Source organism: Perissodus microlepis, chromosome 1 (genome assembly GCF_051167445.1).
Source record: "Perissodus microlepis isolate ML-2025 ecotype Zambia chromosome 1, ASM5116744v1, whole genome shotgun sequence".
NCBI lineage: Eukaryota > Metazoa > Chordata > Actinopteri > Cichliformes > Cichlidae > Perissodus > Perissodus microlepis.
In genome coordinates, this window is record NC_140461.1 from 1,457,109 (window position 1) to 1,471,683 (window position 14,575).

General features: G+C 46.5%; 1 protein-coding gene and 1 long non-coding RNA gene across 2 annotated transcripts in view; one reads left to right on the forward strand and one right to left on the reverse strand.

The window, feature by feature from the left end:
* ccdc102a (coiled-coil domain containing 102A) overlaps positions 1–14,575 on the reverse strand; it is a 55,859-nt gene that overhangs the window by 29,703 nt on the left and 11,581 nt on the right. The window lies entirely within an intron of this gene.
* LOC146393072 (uncharacterized) overlaps positions 9,824–14,575 on the forward strand; it is an 18,053-nt gene continuing 13,301 nt past the window's right edge. Inside the window, exon 1 of the long non-coding RNA XR_014800051.1 lies at positions 9,824–11,526. This is a non-coding gene — a long non-coding RNA (uncharacterized LOC146393072). The remainder of the gene's footprint in view (positions 11,527–14,575) is intronic.

Below are 14,575 nucleotides of genomic sequence, written 5' to 3' on the forward strand. Positions count from 1 at the left end.
ATCTATCCGATCGTGGTGTGACAGTGTGAACGGCACAAATCCGATATTTTCAAATCCGATCTGGGTCACTTTCGTATGTGTTACTGAATCCGATACATATCCGATGTTTCAGAAAGCGACTGCTGTGTGAATGGTCAAGTCGCATTAAATCCGTCTTTTACGTCACTGACACAAGACAGACGCCAATTATCAGCTCCGGAGAAGACATCGCGAACGCTTCCTGGACATCCAGCGTATTTGTCAGTGAAACTGTTGGGAAGACAACGTGAACATTTTCTTTGTACTGTATAATCTGCAGATTCTGACAGAAATCTGCAGCTATCCTTTGAAGCACCGCTCCTCTAAAACAGCAATAAGGATCATTATTAGGTTATTTACATTATTATGTAAATAACAAAATAACTTAAAGCAAAATTGGGAAACGTAAAGTCCGAAGTCTTTATATTAAGGCCATCGGTCAAACACTACTGTTTGCTCTGGGTCTAAACTGAGCGCGTTGTGTGTGACGTCTTCTTTTGCCGCTTTGAGGGTTCACACTGGAGCGCGTTTCCTGTCGCATTTTATTTGTCGTGTGAACAAGCAGACAAAAAAAATCGGATTTGATCAAAAAAATCCGACCTGCAGAGTGAACGTAGCCCAAGTTTCTGTCTGATATTTCAGCCCCAGTGTTGAAAACATGATTTCAGCCCTCCGGGTTCAGAGCTCCTCATTAAAGATTAAAACGTGAATAAAGACTGAATATTAACTCACCACAGTGACATCACAGAAGATGTTTTAGAAGCAGAGAAAAGCAGCTCAGAAACATGAAGCTCTAAAAGCTGCAGTTCCTCTAACGTCCAGCAGAGGCAGCAGTGAGTCAGTCCCCGGAGACCCCCATGTCCAAACTTTACAGCAGAAATTGGTCTCTGTGGATCATTCCCTCCTTCATAATAACATGCATTAGGGGCGTGGCCTCTCTGACTGACAGGTGGATGGTGACACAGGCGGCTGTAGCTGCTAGCTGTCTGCTAGCTTCACCTGAACTGGACCTCTGCACCCTGTTTGTGCTGTTGGAGCCTTATAATGACATCATGTGACCAATAACATGGCTGCTGTGAGGTCACTGCACTAACAGACCGACCAAGAAGCCTGAGATCTAATTTAGTTTGTGAAATTTGAGGATTTAATTGGATACTGCCATATTGCCTGTGGATGGAAAATAAAAAATAGCTGAGGCCGAGGGTCAAAGAGTGAGTTTGTCTTTTCATCCATCAATTCTTTCGTGTTTTTTAATAATTTAATAAACCTGTTTAATAGGTTTACTCCACAAATACAGCAAACGGTAAATCCTCCTTGTTTTACTACTGACTCCATCTTTAGGGTTAGAAAAACAAACTCGTGGCTTATTTCTGTCAATAGAGACACAATGAAAGGCGATACAGAGAGTAAACTGTGTACAGTCAGGCTGTAGATTTTTATATACAACAAATGCTCACAGCAGTAATTATTACTTACATAACTGCAAACAGCTGACATTGCTTATTAGCGCACATGCATTCCCATCTAATTCATTGGCGGGCTCAAGCGTTGTGGCTCCTGAGCTGCAAATCCACGCGAACCTATCAGATTACACCACGTTCAGTGAGGAAAGACGTCTTTCAGCGTCTCTTTCAGGAGCGCTGTTTAGCAGCATCAACACTGTAAATAAAGCGCTTCCTGTTTCTGTCACCGTCAGCTTCTCCAGCCAGCACGGTGACGGATGTCTCTGAGCGAGTAATCAAGCCTCAGTTTATTTTGGATCAGCTGATCGTTAAACTGATGGATGAGGCCGCGGTGCACGAAGCTCAGCGACGACGCTGCACGAGTACAGCCAGAGCCGGAGAGCTTTCACTGAAATGTACTGACGACTTCAAATGAACAGAAACTTTACTGATACTTTTTTGTATCGAGGGAAAACCGATGACGGACTATTTGATTATTAACGCGTCTCTCACGAGTCCCCAAAGATTACAGCAGTAAATGAGACCACACGTTCCCACGCCTGTTTAACACTGGAGTCGGTGTGTGAGGAGTTCCTGAGCTCTGCTGAGATCCTTCCTAAAGCCACTGGGCGAGATCCCAAAATCCACCCCAACCTCCAGGAGCCTGTAGAAGCACGTCTGGATCCCAAACTCTAAAGCTGAGGCCTCAACATGCCCAACAAACCCACAGGAATACCCTCGTGTGTTGCAGCCTGACGTTAATCTCTAAACTGAAGACGCTGAAGCTCCAGCAACACTTTGGACAACACCAGCAGATGAACCAGTTTCTCCACCTGCTGCAGCTCTCTGGGATCATCTCTGATGGTGGAGTTAATTAATCAGTGTGAATCCTGGGAAAGTGTAGAAGTGCAAACTGGGCGGGTTAAACTTTTCAGTTTACCAAATGACGGCGACTCGGTCAGGAAAGAGTGGCGGCAAATGAACTTTCAAAATAAGACTAAGATGGGATCCATTCTCCTGGATGGATAAAAACCTGTTAAGCCACCGACATGCTGTCTGTTAATACATATCTAACTGATCCACATCAAAAGGAAGCAGATGAAGTGGTCCAGTGTCACCCAGCATGCCTCGTGGATGACGTGTTTTGGGTACGCTCTACTGGGAGGAGAGATTACGTCTCTCGACCGGTTTGGGAACGCCGCAGCGTGTTTGTTTTTAGATTACTTCGATTTTAGGCTACACCTGTAGCTGGGTAAGCGTGACCGCTGAAAAAACTATGAGCTTAAGCTGGTCTCAGCCAACACAGGTGAGCTCCAGGCTGCAGGTAAGAAGGTGCAGTTGAATGAGTAAATATAGGAACATCAGAGGATCAGAAAAGCGTCACAGAAACAGACTTGTGCACTTTAAATGACTCCAAAACTAAACAGGACCAAACCTCCATGCCTCGTCATCTGGAAGCCAGTTCCACAAACCTCATTCAGTTCCAGTTTACAAGAGTGGAGGTTACAGTTTGCACATGAGACCCATCTGAGGCTCCAACAGCTGCAGGCGACTCTGCAAACACACTCACTGCCAGCACTCCAAACCATCCTCGCTTTACTTCCTGTCTTCCGGCCCTCCGCCGTCCTGACCGTCGGCTGTATTTGCCTCCTTTCTTTGCCCAACCTCCACGTGAACCTCACCCTCTGTCATCACAGGGCCCATAAAACACACAGCCGGCCAGAGGGCGAGACCGCGGGGTAATAAAGTCTTTGACAGAGCATCTGTCCTCGCTGGCCGTAGCTGCACAGCCCCAGCTTTGACTGATGTAAACCTCAAGGCTGCAAACAAAACGACCGGGCCGATATTCTTCAGTTTACGTCGGCACTGACGTCTGCTCATCTCCGTGAACCGAGCTGAGGAGCTCAAACGAGCCCGAGAAGACAGAGGAACGGAGGGAGGGGTCGCCGAGCTGATTTATGTGAATGTGGACGTAAAAAAGATACAGCGCGCCGCTACAAAGGATTTCCCCCCGCGCTCGCCAAACTTTCTGCAGTGAGTCAGCGCGTGTGCTCTCTCCTCTAATGAGAACCAGCTCTGTGGGCCTGAAACTGGAGAAGCAGCAGCAGCACGCTGGGATCGTACTCACACTGGTCCTCTCCCATCACAATTCCACTACAATGGCTGAAATCTCCTGCTGTGACTCACACTCTGAAATACAAGCTCCACATCGAGCGTGGCGCCGCGCTGCGCACGAAAGGTGTAGAGTGAGGATGCCCTCTTCCTCCTCCTCCCTCGTGTTTCTGAAAGCTGCTGAGCTGCATCAGTGCGGATGAGACAAGGAGAAGGAAATCCACGTAAGAACAGCCAATCAGCGCCTCCCACCTGACCCCCACAGTCAGCTCATTCTTTATGTACAAAAACTTCACAGTTTTTAATGAAGACATGAAAAACGTTTCATCTCATGAATATTTCATAGAGCCACGAGTCCAGTGGGTCCAGTACTGGTCCCTGTATGGAGGACCACGAGTGCCAAAATAAACAAATAACTAAATCATTAAATAATCAATTCAATGTGTATTTTATATGGTTTTTTTTTTATTAACTTCCAAGTTTCAATAAATTCATGGCACACTTAATTATTCATAGATCTATTTCCTACCACTTCTCCCAGTTTGGGTCTGAGCACAGAAGCCCACACTTCCCTCAGCCCGCCCACCTCTCCCAGTTTATCCAGTCAGATGACAGATGCCATCTCTCCGTGAGTCCTGGGTCTGCCACAGGGCCTCCTCCCAGTAGGACACGTGGATGTGGAGGAGCAGCAGCTCTACTCCGAGTCCCTCTCGAATGACGGGACTGCTCCACCCCATCTCTAAGGAAGAGCCCCGCCCCCTCTCAAAAGAAACACATTTGATCCGCGACCGTGGCTGAGGGCAGGAACACAGATGGGCCAGTAAATCCACAGCTTCACTTTTATGCCCAGTCTCACGCTCCACTCTCCCCTCCATCATGAACACGACCCCGAGACACTTGTAGCCTCTTTCCACTAGTACCTCCTCGGCTGGGCTCAACCATTCGGTGGTAGCACCTGGTACCAGCTACTTTTAGTACCTACGAGTCTGACAAAACGCCATACGCCAAGCAGCAGGTAAACCTTTGCCTGTTTGTGTTAGATACAGCTGACGTGACCTGGGGTGGTCGCTCGACCTGAAGGAGGCACCGCACCGTTTCCGGCTGAGAACCATGTTCTTGTATTATGAGTTGGTGATTCATTTGTTTAAAATTTATTTTTTCGAACTGTAATTAATTAACCCTTTAAGACCCACCATAGAACCAAGTCCGCCAGAGCTTATATTATATTTTTACATGTTGTGGAGCCATTTTTGGGAGCATTTCAAGTTGATATACATCAATACAACCATTATAGCCTAAATTTTAATAATATGTCTGCATTGAGTGCATAGTAATTACATAAATTGCAAAAATGCAATAAACTACAAAAATTTTTTAAATCGTTTTTGTTTTTTTAACATATATTTCTAGTTAGAGAAATTTAAGAGGCTTATCCCTCAAAACTGTAAATACAAAAAAGTTGCACAAAATAGTTTCCAACAACAGGAAATTTATTTTGAGTGTCTTCATAGTTTTATTTTTGAAATACACCAATTTTTATATACTGCAGGAAAAACGAAAATAAATATTATAATGCAAATTTGCAAAAAAGCAGCATATGCATCAAAATAAACTATTTCCAGCTGTGCAATATGAGTCCTAAGCATCCCAGAAAAGACACAGAAAGTCATAAAGTCAAACATAACTTTTAAAAACACCAGTATAGGCTCATAAGGCCCTGATGGTAAAAAACTAAATTTCCGCAAAATGACGTCACTTCCGGTTTCGGGCAGGTCATGGCGGACATGCGATAGTTCGCGCTGATGGACGTAGGAAATGTTTCAAACAGCTGATCGGATCGGCAAAGCCTGTTTCTGGAATATTATGTTTTTGCTGCAAGTGCTTTTTATGCTGTTTTTGCAAAGCTATATGTGGAAGGAAACTGTGACCGAGGACAAGCTGATGGCATAAGATGTAAGTACAACTCCTCCGGTTTCATATGCAAAAAAAATTATTGCGCTAGCTCACGTGGTTGCAGAGCTACCGGGATTTAAAAGTAGTTACACAAAACAGAGCGTGCCCGCTCCGACCGGCTTTAAAGGGTTAATGACACATTTAATGAATCATTTAGCAACATAGTTACTTCATTTGGTCCTCCTGGTCCTCCGTACCCCGGGATGTTTGATTGGTTTTCTGGTCATTCACTGGAGGAAACAAAGTGCATTCTGGGTAAAAGTTCTGAATCAGCCTGAGGAAATAGAAACATTTCTCGGTGTTGAATCACAGAAACATCTGTGCGTCTCAACTGAGCACAGAGATGAGCCCACTGTTTCCTGTCTCGTCACAAAGCGTCGCAGAGAGCGACACCGAACAGAACAGAACAAAGCCTCGAAGCTTTCCCATCGTATTTAAACTGGCTGACGGCGTGATTCTCTGGCTCTAACGCAACACTACTCGCTGCAGCTTTGGCTCCGGACTCCTGCATCAAACCTCTTCCCGCTCCGAGTCGCAAGTTTCCTGAAACGGAGCCAGAGGAAGATTTCCAAACTTCAAAGCAGAGATTCAGATTTTTCTCTCCAACTGAAATAACAGATCACTTCACAGTCTTCACTCATCAGCTAAAATACACCATCAAAGCAAAAGAGACGATGAATCTGAGCTTTAACGCTGATAAACCTTTAATATTCAAGTCTGACTGGAGGCCGGGGGCCACGCTCCACCCAAAGTGCCTCCGCAGTCTGACAAATGCTGGGTTTTAAAAAAAGAACCAGTCAGAGCCCAAAGAAACATCTGGAAGTTTGTGGCTTTGTCCAAAGATGAAAATCCCCAAGGTGCTGAATTAAGTGTTTGCCACCTCGTCCACCACAGCGCGCTGACACAGAAACCGCAGTCGTGCTTTCTGTGAAACGCATTCAACACCGTAAAACTACAACGAACTACAAACATGGCCGAGGTTCCTCGCTGCGTTCATGGGTACTGGACCTTCACACAGAGAGCGGAGATGCCCGTCTTAAACGGTCATCCTGAATGCGGACACCCCACACGGCTGTGTCCGAGTCTCCGCCCACGAACACACCCCCATCCACCACTATAATAAAACCTGCAGATGATGCAACGGTCGCCAAACTTACAAGCTTAAGGTGGCACCAAAGAGTTAGTCACAGACTCGAGCAGAACAGGAAGTACAACCCAGCAGCTGTGTGTGGAGGAACGCCGTCCATCTGTTGGGGCTGAACCTTCAACACCTCCAGCCTGGTCATAAAAACAAGCCCAACAAAGGCTGTTCTTCCTACGGAAGCTGAAGCACGCTGGCTCCCCGTGAATCTGCTGCTGAACTTCTACAGGATCGCCACTTAGAGCACAGGTGTCGAACTCCAGGCCTCGAGGGCCGGTGTCCTGCAGGGTTTAGATGTGTCCTTGATCCATCACAGCTGATTTAAATGGCTAAATTACCTCCTCAACATGTCTTGAAGTTCTCCAGAAGCCTTTTAATGAACTAATCATTTGATTCAGATGTGTTGATCCTGGGTGAGATCTAAAACCTGCAGGACACCGGCCCTCGAGGCCTGGAGTTTGACACCCCTGACGCCATCACGGGTAGGTCAGAAGCTGCAGAGCTGCACAGCTGAAGCGTGAGGTGACCTACACCCCGCCACCCTCTACTCAAACTTCCTCCATCGAGCGAACGATGCAGACAATCCCACACAAACAGACAGAGGGACAGCTTTCACCCCGCACACAGACCCCATCAGGACTATCATAAAAATCTATTATCTCCTGATTTATTATCGTCTATTTATTAATTTTTTATTATCTGTTCTTTTGTGGTGGGCACACGAGAGATGCCAGTCTAAGTTTTATTGTAATGGATCATCTGTTTAATGTCCACCAGGTGAGCTGTTCACCTGTTCACCTGTTATACGAAACAAAATTCATGCAAACCTTCAGTTTGCATGAAGGACCTGCTCAGGTTACTGATGAATCAGTGCAGCTGCAGTGTAACGATGGCTAATGAAGCCGGTGTGTGTGTGTGTGTGTGTGTCAGATATTTGGCTGCTTTGTTCTTCTGCTTACTCGAGAGCTTTCGTCTCTTTGGCAGATGAGGTAATGGTTCGGTTTCCCGAATGCGGTAAAACATCATTTTTTACAGGCCGGCGCTGATGTGGCCGTTTCCTCTGCGAGCACGCTTGTTGAAGCCGCTGCTTTGTTGTGGGTGCAGCTCTGTGGATGCACACGGCAGCTGTGAAACTGTACGGCTCCACGGACATCAGCCAAACGCGTCTCCTTTTGTCTGAAAGTCATAAAGTTTGTAACAGCGAGGATCTCGTTACAGTCACGTCAGGCCTCTCGATCTGATTCAACAATTTACCGTAAACGCAGAGACCTGAGTAACGAGCCTCCGCCGCCTGTCGTGACTTTGCCGTGAGTCACTGTGGTTAAAGCGTGGGAACGCGCGCTCGCTGATAGATACCTGGGTCCAGCGTGGGCGTCGTTTATCCTCTCAGATCGTTTCTATTTGGCTAAAAATGTCTTCATTTGTCGTTAACGGCATATTTGTTTAAATCAAAGAGCTTCCACCGACTCAAACAGGCCTTGTTGGTCTTCCTTGTTGCATCACTGCGCGTACATTTAAATGTATTTACTGATCATCCAATAATGTCAGACGTGAGCAGCCAAACGGAGCCAATAAAAACCTGCTTTAAAGAAAACTCAGTGAGCCGAGCGGCGCTGAAGAAGCAGCAGCACAACGGTGAGCGTGAGGATTCAGCAGCTGGTGTGGTCAGCACTGCCAACATTACAGCTATCAATCACATGAGCTGCTGTTTACCCACCACAGCTTTCCTGTTGGCTCAACAAACGGCTGTTAAAGCCTTCTGCCCACGTTCACTGAACCTTTGTCCAAAACAGAAGAACTGTGAGGCCGAAGTGCCTCCGAGAGTGCTTTAAACACCGGGCTCGCTCCCGTTAAAGTGTAGAAGAAACGGTTTCTAACTTTGTGAGAAGCTTCAGTTTAACAGAAGCCGGTAACTCCAACTGAAGCTGACTGATATCTACGCTGGCTCGAGCGTTTTAACCAGCAGCTTAAAGCCCTGCGTTTCCTCTTCCTGTCACATGGATTCTAACTTACGAGCAATCCAGCGAGGCTTGGTTGAGTACTCTTGGTTGATTACTTTTGCTTCGCACATCACCAGCTGCTCCTGGCCTGGTCTGAAACAGGTTTGTGGTTTCCTGCAGTTTCCTGGAGGATGCTGACTCGTCATCAGAGGCTGATTCCTGCTCTCGCTCTCAGACGTGTCCTGGAAACCTAAACGTGGCGTTGCTCTAGCAGCGATGTTGTTTTTAATCTCATAAAAATTCATACCCGTGTTATCATGGATGACATGATACAGCGCAGCCCTGCTGGACACTTCCAAACTAACTGAATATCCGGGAAGGATCCGGGAAGGATCCGGGAAGGATCCGGGAATTCGAAGAAATGTTTTCATGTCGAGATCTTAATGAACAATATTTAAAACTTGACATTTTTCTTTCCCCCTGAGCTTCCTTACAGACTAATGAACAGAAATAATCGAGGACACGTAATCAGAGTTGTTCTGCGTCTATAACTTGAGGAGGTCTGAATGACGATGCAGATCAAACCAGCTCAAACTGAGAAAAGCTTAAATGTTTTTATTCAAAACTACAGTCAAACATTTCTTACTGGGAAAAGGTGTTAACAGTGTTTAAGACTCAACACACAATAGTCTTTAGTAAGAGCTGCTAAACTTTAAGGCCAAACCCAGAGGAACCTTTGGGGATGGAAGGGGTTAAAAACAGAAACGACCTGGATAAAAACGTTCCCCCGCCTCTGCTCGTCTCTGCTAAACCATCAAACAGCAGAACTTCATGTCCCACAGGGCCCCAGGTGTTACTGCAAGGAGAGCTTTCCACTGTAGTAAATTATACAGCACATTCCTGAAGCATGACTCTCTCTCACACACACACACACACACACAGACACACACACACTGCGGTCCCATGCAGCACACGCCCCGCATGCCAACACAAACACGCACACGCTCGGCTCACTGACGCTACAAAGAGTTCCAATCAGCAAACAGGAGCGAGCGAAGTCAAGGACGGAGTCCAGAGTCGGCGTCCCTGAGCTCGGGGATCGATGTCCAGCTCGGAGCTGCGGCCGTATCACATTCCCATCATTTATTCAGCAGGACGGAGAGGAGCAGGAGGGGGCGGGCCGACGACGGAGGACGGCGTGATGGATGCAAGCACAACAACAGGGAGACACTTTCACTCTGCTTGCTTCACAGTTCAGGAGCTTCAGGATTCATCGGTGCTGTCAGCCTCACCTGGATCGGAGGCTCGCGCGGACAATCGTACCGACACGCTTCAGCTCACCTGAACAATTAATAACGTTGATAAAGTAAAAGGCTGGAAACAGTCCAGGATGTTACCCTGGAGACATATTTAACAGATTTAGTCATTAAGTCCTTTATAAAACTAAACATGAAGATCTTAGAGGCTTTACTGACCTTTCAGAGTCTGGTGATCATCAGTAGGCTGATATGGTGCAACAAGGTCATTAAGATAAGATGGGGCCTGATTATTTAAGACCTTGTACGTGAGGAGCAGGATTTTGAATTCTGGATTTAACAGGAAGCCAATGAAGGGAAGCCAAAACAGGAGAAATCTGCTCTCTCTTTCTAGTCCCTGTCAGGACTCTTGCTGCAGCATTTTGGATTAACTGAAGGCTTTTCAGCGAGTTTTTAGGACTTCCTGATAATAATGAATTACAGTCGTCCAGCTTGGAAGCAATAAATGCATGAACTAGCTTCAACGTTAGCCTTTTTTTGGCTGCTCTGTTGGTCCTCGTCCAACTTTTGGAGCCGGTCTCGAGTGCAGATTAGAGGAACTGCAGCTTCTGGTGCTTCAGCATTGCTTTGATATCAGCTTTTTGACCTGCTGCCAGGTCCTCTGTCTGACTGCAGTAACCCGAAGATGACTGAAAATGCTGCCGAGAACACGAGGCAGAGGGAGCGTGCTTCAAAATGCTTCAAAAAATCATCTTAAATCAGGAAGAAGATGATGTGTGCTGATCTGGCAGCAGCTGTAGCCGACCAGGCTGAGCACGGATCAGTCCCTGTGTCACTGAAGCACAGCTGAAATTCTCTTTTTAGATGATAAAATGCACCACAAACACTCGTAGATCGTCCTGTTTCACCTCACTATCATCTTCATCCTCCTCCTCCTCATTACGTAAGGTTGCTGAAGCATTCTGAGCATGCCGCGGCTCCGGGGAGCCAAAACAAGGTGCACCGCTGCAGGGCTGAGCAGCTTCAAAGCTTCTCCCACACCAAAGAGCTGAGAGCCGTTTGCATATCGTGCACATTTATGCAAATAGATGGAGCCGGAGTTTCCTGATCCGCGAGGAAGATGATGAAATCGCCAATACCGAGGCCAAGCAGATAAAAAGGAAGAGGAGTGGGTTACACTCCACATCTGCCAAAATGGAAAATGGATATCCTCCTTTTAACACCTCTGGGCCTGAATTCTGAAAATACTTATAGAAGCTTTTCAAAGGTGAAGAATGATTTTACAGGCGAACAACGCGACGGCGGGTGGGTGGGATAAGCGCGGCTGGAGTCGCAGCCTCGAGTCGCAGCGCTGCGGCCGCGCTCTAATACCGTCTGCACCACCTCAGATGACCAGGAATTTGTCTGCCTCTAATCTTTTCCCACACTGAGGCAGAGTTCACGGCCCGTGTGACACGAAGCTCGGCAGGCGAGAAGGGGTTAACGCGCCCTAGAGGGGATCAAAGCCTCTTTTAAATGGGAGCAAATCAGCCCAACGAGCTTACACTGCAACACACACACACGGATATCAGCAGGTCTGTCCGAGCGGCCTGCACTCCACCGACCTGCGGACAGGAAACCATCCTCTCACACACAGAAGAGAACTTTCTTTGTGAAAAGCTCGGGTAGGTCCTTCGCTACTAAGATAAGATAAGATAAGATAAGATAAGACTTTATTGATCCCACAACGGGGAAATTTTTGCGTCACCTCAGCTCAGGTACAGATATATGAAGGAAATACAAAAATACAAATAAGTACAATCAATGAAAAAAGTAAGATAATACACTACATACAATGGTAGCACACACAGTATGTGATTATGGATATAGTTGGAAATATGGAAGACATAAACTATATAGCTTGGAAGGTCATGGAAGGTCCATTATGCATGAAGTGGTGACCGTGGATGTTCACAGTGTCCACTACTACGCTTCCTATTAGCTGTACGTGAGCATGTGGAGGCGTGGCTTCAGAGGGACGTTCAGGAAAAAGCTGGAACTAAACTCAGACATAAAGGCAAAAGCAGTGAAGCCAAGTTTGTGTTTAAGGGTAAAAATCTGAAGAATGCTCGACATCACAGCTGCCTGTTGATGTGTCAGAGCCCTCGCTGTGTGGATCTGACACATCAACAGGTCTACGTAAAAAATGGTAAATGGTCTGTATTTATATAGCGCTTTTCTAGTCCCTAAGGACCCCAAAGCGCTTTACACAACCTGTCATCCACACATTCACACACACATTCACACACTGGTGATGGCAGCTACATTGTAGCCACAGCCGCCCTGGGGCGCACTGACGTAACATTCCTGCTTCCTCCGACGGTTTAGAGCTCCAAACTCTCCAGCGTTAAACCAACATTTAGAGAACGGCTCAGCATTAACTCTCATTAACTCACAAACTGCTTAAGTGAACACAAACAGGGACGCGGTCTGGTAACAAACCTGCACGCCGGGTCGTAACGCTAGGGCTGTGCGATATGACCAAAATCTCATCTCCCGATATAAGAATTCTATCGTCCCGACAACGATATAAATCACAAAAATGTAACATTTCCTGTAAATTCTGTGAATCTCAGGCAGCTCAACTTGCGGGAAGTGTTTCCAGCTGCGCGTCCTTCACCCGGAGTCGAGTGTTTAAACCGATGCATGAAACTATACATTTTTAGACATAAGTTGTATTTATTACACGGCGTGCTGCGGTTGCCTGTTCTAACGTTTGAGCCTAAGGTTCATTTTTTAGCACCTGGTGGCTCTTTTTTACTCTTTTTTACATCTCATCTGTAAATAATCTGCTCTTTCACGTGATTCAGTTTATTCTGATGCATCTCAATCATCCAGGAAAGTAAATCTCCAAAAGTTGATTCTGTTCTTCTGGACGTAGCGTTTTGTGGGAGAAACGTTTCGTCACTCATCCAAGTGACTATCAACAGGATCTTGAGCTTTATTGTGAAAGGTTTATGTGGAACATAAACAAGCGGACACGCGAAGGTGTTACCGTCGTTGTTGCTAACGACAACGCATAAAAACAGGCGCTTGTCCGTCCGTAGTGCGGTTATATTAAATATAAGAGAAAGAGAGAACTTTAATAAATTAATATAGCCACTACAGTGACCATCAGAACCATGAACAAATATTGCCGTAAACAGTTTATTTTGCGACACCACAAAACAAACGATAGTGTAAAATGAAACGATAGACGTTTTTATATCGTCATCCGATATATATCGTTATATCGAACAGCCCTACGTAACGGCGCCGTAAAGCCGACTGCAGGATGCGGGCTTCGTGGGTAAAGCGAGTGTTAAACTTGCAGATACAAGCGGGGGTCACTGCAGGACACGAGTGGGCGTCCCTCAGACTGATCCAGGATCAGCCCGATTACAGAGGGAGAAATCGTATTTGATGCCTGCCGAACTGAAGACATTTCTTTGTAAACGATCAACTGTACGGCCCGGCTGGGTCGACATAAATGACCCCAAAGTGTTTGATAAAGGACACAAACCCACAGAAAGACGAGCAGGTTTTTGGGAGCACAGTCAGCTTCACCTTGGTTTGAAACTGTAAGGAGGACAAATCAAGAGATGATGTCAGCTACGAGCATCTGTGGAAAGGAGGTAAACTATAATAAAGTTATAACAGTGGACATGCTGAACACAGCAGCTCCATGCTGGTCCCGTCTTACTGGGCAGCTGTGGAGACTACCAGTCCATCCATCCTGAGCCATCCAAGAGACCTCACCTGTCCAGTGACTGTAGATGAATGTGGGCTCATTCATTTATAGTGCAAAGGTCACGTGCTCTGCCTGTGAGGATTGATATACAAAGGTAGCAGACGTGGTGTCAGTCTGAAGACTTTCACGCTGTGTGGAGGGAACTAAAGACAAAACCATGAGGAGTGTACAGAGGCCTGAGCTGTAAACGCTGCTGTCACGCTGAGTGGGTAAAGGCCCTCTGAGGAGCCATGAATTACACTCTGCCTCAGGGTTAATTAAGCGTTCGAGTGGGTGAGGCAGAAAGGTCGCAGGACCTGCACATCGCAGGAAACACCGCCTCTCTGGTAACATCCAGGCCGTGTCCTCTGAATATTAACTCTGACAGGAACATCCTTCAGTTTGTGCTTTTAGGCATCAGCCGACTAACGTTTGCTCCACATTTTTATTTTAACATGTGAAATCATGACAGGAGCCTCTGCTGGTTCCTGCTCTGACTTCTCTCTGATTGGTTCATCTCCAACGTGGAAGAACGCGATGCTCACGGTGGCTTCTGTACCACAGGTGCACGTCTATTTCAGGAGCTCGTGTTTTACACTCACTCAGCACTGAGGTGGTGAGTTTAGCTGCTTATCCAGTGTAGCTATGCTGTGCAGAGATGAGCTTTACCACAGACAAACTCCTTTTTGTCCGGCCCGTTTCTCCTCCACTCCTGAGACCATCTCCTCATAAACAGCCTTCCACTCATCTCAGCCCAGATTAAGACCTTAAAATGCTTTGATTTTTCTCAAAGGTCTTTATTTGTCTGAAATGTTCAGCTCGAGGAGACAGAAACATTCATAAGGAAGACCTTGTGTTTCCTGCCTTCAGCTGTGACCACGCTGGCTGTGGACAGCTTGTTGAAGAGCTCGCTCATTCTGGAGGGACTCAGCGTACAGCCGCTACTTCTCCATATCAACACAAGC